Genomic DNA, 5,786 nt, shown 5'->3' on the forward strand with positions numbered 1-5,786 from the left:
ATCGTAGTGGCCGTGGACATCCATCATGGGTTCGAATCCATCGAAGATCAAGTCTCCGCTGATATCAGCCAGAAAATCTAGGCTTCCAAATCTGACATGATGGCCAGGGGCATAGCTATCGATCTGCTCTAGATGGCCAAGCGAGTTGGCCCGCAGTGCGAAGCCGCCGAATACGAAGATCTGTCCGGGGAGGAAGATCTCCCCCTGGACAGCATTGTTGTAGATGATTGATGGAGCCATCAAGCCTATCTTCGACGACACAGCGGAACTCTCAATGAAAGCACCAATGTCGGTGTCAAAAACCGGCGGATCTCGGGTAGGGGGTTCTGAACTGTGCATCTAAGGCTAATGGTAACAGGAGGCGGGGGACACAATATTTACCCAGGTTCGGGCTCTCTCCATGGAGGTAATACCCTACTTCCTGCTTGATTGATCTTGATGAATATGAGTATTACAAGAGTTGATCTACCACGAGATCGTGATGGCTAAACCCTAGAAGTCTAGCCTATGAGATTATGATGGTTGTGGCTAAATCCTAGAAATCTGAACCCTCTGGTTTATATAGACACCGGGGGGGGGGGGCTAGGATTGTACAAAGTCGGTTACAGAGAAAGGAATCTACATATATGAATCGCCAAGCTTGCCTTCCACGCAAAGGAGAGTCCCATCCGGACACAAGACGAAGTCTTCTATCTTGTATCTTCATAGTCCAATAGTCCGGTCAAACTATATAGTCCGGTTGTCCGAGGACCCCTCAGTCCAGGACTCCCTCAGTAACACCTGCATGGAATTACAGAAACTGTGACCTTGTATCCACCAAGTTAACTGGGGCACTACTTCGGTGCAGGTGATGATCTCTCCATTAGCCACTTTTACTGGTCGTGGGCGTTCCAGCTTCTCTGCCGTAACAGCAATCTTGTCTAACAGAGACTAGTCCACAAATGTATGGGTGCTGCCTGAGTCTACTAGAATCAACACCACTTTGTTGTCCACCAGTGCCCTAAGCTGAATTGTTCTGGGGTGGGCAACACTAGACAATGCTGTAGCTGAAATAGTTGGACATTCCTCTGTATCTACTGTAACCAGAGCATCTAGACTGCATCAGAAATAATTTCATGTGGGTCTATCAGCTCTGCTGCCTTCAACTGTGCTCCCCCTGTCCATGCCTGATTGCATGTGTGCCCTGGCACAAATTTATGTGCACATTTGTAGCACATGCCATTTGCACGACGATACTACTTTAACTGCTTTGCTTTCCACAATTCCCCAGTTGCCAGTCCAGAGCGTGTGTCGGGCTTGTTGTACGACGTTCTGGTATAATTGGGTTTGTTACTTTTCGACTGCAGTAGCAATCCCTCCTGCACTGTAGCATATAGCGCTGCCACTTGAATCGTAGCTGGTATCTGAAACTCCACAGCTGCACTGAGCTCCTCCTTGAGACCCATCACAAAGCGAGTAACCAGAAAAGTGTCGCTGATTGTAGGCTTGTACAGCCTGACTGTGTAAACTAGCTGCAGAAACTGCTGTTTGTACTCTTCGACAGTGTTCACTTGTTTCAACAACATCAGCTCCTTCATCTTTTGTTTGTACACATCCACATCGAATTCTAGCAGTATTGCCCGACATAACTGCCCCCAAGTGTGAAATTCACCAGACTGCTTGAAAGCCTGGTACCAACGAGCTGCATTATCTGATAAGTACAGAGATGCGGATGTGACCTTAAAGCTGTCTGGGATGTGGTATAGCCTGAAAAATGCCTCGCACTTGTCTAGCCAAATTCATACATCTGTGCCATCAAACTTGGGGAAATCCATTTTCGGCATCCATTGCCGCTTGCCCATGTTCTCATCCACCACTGGAAGTCCCTGCTGATGATGAACAGACGCTACCTCCGGAATTTGGATAGGCCGCGGTGGTGGACGCCCCACCGGTGGTGGTCTCGCTCCCAGTATGCCATCGGAAACCTCAGAAGTCATCGGGGATGAAGCCTCCGGTACTCCCTGCTGCTTGCACATATGCTCCGCATGGGCCTGACTCTGTTGCACTTGCCCGAGCGTGTTACAACGAGAGATCGACCTTGACTTGTACATGTTCAAGACGCGCGGACTGCTCGGTCAGCTCGGCGTCGAGAGCCGCTAGCTGCGCGCTAAGTCCGTCGACGGCGGCCAATTTGCCCTCTGCAGCACAGATCTCCGCAAACTCCTTTAGCATCCTTTCTTGAAGCGCCTACATCTCGTCCGCGATGAAGCGTGACTGCGGATTCAGCTTGAATGTTGCCGTGGTCGCCGATCTCCCACGAAACAGCCCACCTCAGGTCGGGGATTACGCAGATCGAACCCTAGGGTGATCCGCTACCTTCGCCTTGGATTTGCCGGGCACGAGTCGGGGAAAAAAATTCTCGGGCGATTTGCAGCGGAGAGGAGCGACGGCTCTGATACCAGACTGTCACGACCTAGGGTTGGCCAGTATTCGGCGGCGGCGAGCCGGAGCAGCAGGTGGAGGAGCAAGGGGGTCGGAGATGAGGAAGAGAGAGCTACAGGACATGGGAGGATAAGAACAGAACTGGAGGCTAGAATCTTTTCATTTCAAACTTGACACTCAACACAGCTTACACGCTTGCTTATATACCGCAAGTCTATTACACGGCCCACAAGCACACTACTCGAGCTCACGGCTCCCGGGCCCAACCCGAATGATGGATCTAAACCTCCTTGCTTCTCTGGTGCGCGCTGCTTGTCGCCTGCACTGTTCCATCCCCAATCGTCTGTGCACCGCTGCTTACAAGGAAAAACTTGCGGGTGTTGGCATGGGTGGCTTAGATCATTTTGTGAGAAGTTTGATTCAATTTGTGTAGTGTAGGTGTGCCTACGATTGATGTATTCATATATGAGGTCCCTTGTAATCATTTTGCCCCCTTCAATAAAAATACTATGTACAAGTATTTTTTAAAAGCAAACAATTCCGAATTTTTTTTGTGTTAAAAAAAAACAATTCCGATTTTTTTAAAGAAGATGCTCCAGTGTTACACTCACGTGTAAAGTTTCACGGCGGAACGACTCACGTGGTCTTCTATGCAAAAAAAATTCAGATTACATAAAAGTCGGAGTACTATTCAGGGTTCCAAAATCTGCACCCACCGTTGAAGATACCGAACAGAACCCATATGCCTAAAAGGACACGGTGCTGGCATTGCTGGATCCGCCCTTTGTTGTGTACAAGGTGCTGGCGCTACTGGCCGTGACGACCAGAGGCGCGGAACCTGAACCGGAGAAACCGTATCTGGCGGCAGGCATGCTCGCGGGGAGGCTCGGCAGTGGCGCCTCGAACCGCAGCCCGTTGACGGCTTGCCTGGATGACGGCCTGACGGTCCTATCAGGATGCACGCACCAGAGCCCGACGACCAACACCGCCTCCATCTCCCGCTGGTCGAACTCCCCCTCTAGGCACCTGTCCGCAGCGTCGAGGAGGGCTCCTTCGCCGTACAACTCCCAGACCTGCTGCGAGATGTGCACCGCGGACTTGTCCTGGAGAACGACGACGGGTGTCCGTCCGCAGGCTATCTCCAGGAGGAGGACGCCGAAACTGTACACGTCAGATGCCACGCTAGCCTGGCCAGTGACCATGCACTCGGGATCCATGTACCCCATGGTACCGGCGACGACCGTGGTCGTGTGCGAGCCTCGGCCGTGGTCGACGAGCCTGACGAGCCCAAAGTCGCCGAGCTTGGCGGCGAGGGCGGCGTCCAGCATCACGTTGCTTGGCTTGGTTTGGTGTCCCTATGCAGCACGCACCGATCCCACTCTTGGTGCAGGTACAGGAGGGCCGAGCCCAATCCCAGCACTATCTCGTGCCTGGCATAGTAAAGAATTTCAACAATCTACGGTATTTTTTACGGGAAATTTGATTTTAATGCCTGGCCTGCCATGTCAACACGGCGTTCTTGGCACCGTGGAGATGGGTGTCGAGGCTGCCGTTGGGCATTAGCTCGTAGACAAGGAGGAGCTCGCCGCCGGCGTGACACCAGCCGATGAGCTGCACGAGGTTGCGGTGCCGAAGCCGGCTTATGATGCTCACCTCGGAAATGTACTCCTTCTTTCCCTCGGGGAGCCTTTGCTCACTCTTTTGATTTTTTTTTTCAAAAAAGGGGACTCCCCGTCCTCTGCATCAGAGCGATGTATACGGCCACATTTACAAATAAATAAAATAGTTCAATAATGTCTTGCAATGTGCTGCAACAAAGGAGGCTGGCTCACAAAGAGCTAGCAAAATAAAACAAGGCCCAGAAGCCACAACCGCACTCACTCTCTTGATAGCCACCTCGAGGTTCGATTCCCCGAGCTTTTTCTCGTCGGAGAAGTTGTCCGTGGCAACTGCCAGGTCGCTGTATCGGAATCGCTTTGGGCCGGTGCCCTTCTCGAAATCTGCTTCTTCCATGTCCAGATCATCGTCCAAGATATTAGCATACTTTCGCCTTCGCTGTCGCCGCCATATGAGCAAGCCCAGAACGATCACAAACAGCCCAGAACGGACGGAGAGGCCGAGGATGAGTCCTGTTTTGGTAGGAGGAGGCGGCGGCGGTGGCGGCGGAGGTGATCGCTCTGTGGGAAATATCCAGGAGCAAACGCTATATTCGAATCTGACTTTTTACATCACGTATATATTGTGAGAACTATGGCCTTGGCATGGAACAAAAACTGACCTCCGGAAGGTCGAGGGGACAACGGCGGCAGAGCCGGTGAAGGCGCCGCGGCAGGGCGATGTCGATCGGTTCCTGCAGCTGGTACAGCACGTAGCAGCTATACCCCTTGATGCCGCCTGCAGTGTTGCCGGGGAAAATCCGCGGCAGCTCTTGAACGATGTAGGAGTAGGACGAGAGGCACCTCGTGCACTCGCTCGCCGACAAGTCCCGGGTACACTGCGCCAGCCCGTGCATCAACTCCGAGCCCTTGTACGACTCGGATCCGTTTGCAAACCGCATCGGCGAATTGGCCGCCTTCTCCGCGAGCCGGTCCATCAGCCTCCACCGCGTATCATTCATCGTGGCCATGTCACCGGCGTCAACATCCACGTTTGACTGCACTAAGAATGCTTGGGTGAGGTCGGCGACTGAGAAGAAAGACTGGTTGGAGTACCGGAGGAGGCAGGCGTCGGCGGCGGCCTTCATCTCCCGGCTGTGCGAGCACACCATCTGCACGCGTGACGCCCCGGCCTTGAGGCAGTTCTGGCAATGGTACCAGCTGCGGTCGACGAAGCACATGAGGAGGCCGTAGACCTCGTCGGGCGCTACGCCGGCCGTGGTGTTGTAGAACCCGCCGTTGCTTATTGCGGCCTGCGGGAGGCCGTTCATGAGGTCGATGGGGTTCCGCCCGTACATGCCCCTGTCAGTGTAGTTGTCCGTGTTCGAGCAGTAAGGATTGAACGCGTACTAGTCCTGCCCGTCACCTTGAGCGGCCACACCCAGCGAGCCCGAGGAGACAACCACGGCGAGGAGCAGCAGAAGATTAAGCCGCCGTGGAGAAGCCATTACAAAACTCTGCGTGTAGTTGTATTGATCGATCGTGAGTCACTTGAACGATCAAGGTGAGCGTATTAATGCTGCACTTCTTCTTCCTTTCAGACTGGATTACTGCTCCTGGACGCGGGCTCAGTTCTCGATCCCCGATGATCACTTTGACAGCTCTGAATCTTGGTGGATCAATACTCGAAAGGAAATTCCAAGTCAGCTCGAAGAAACTTTGACACCATCACCATTCTGATTCACTGGAGAATTTGGAAGGAAAGAAACG

General features: G+C 52.9%; 1 pseudogene; it reads right to left on the reverse strand.

The window, feature by feature from the left end:
- Window positions 1-3,167: 3,167 nt before the first annotated feature.
- On the reverse strand, window positions 3,168-5,524 carry LOC119309133 (annotated as a pseudogene).
- Window positions 5,525-5,786: the final 262 nt, after the last annotated feature.

Source organism: Triticum dicoccoides, chromosome 5B (genome assembly GCF_002162155.2).
Source record: "Triticum dicoccoides isolate Atlit2015 ecotype Zavitan chromosome 5B, WEW_v2.0, whole genome shotgun sequence".
NCBI lineage: Eukaryota > Viridiplantae > Streptophyta > Magnoliopsida > Poales > Poaceae > Triticum > Triticum dicoccoides.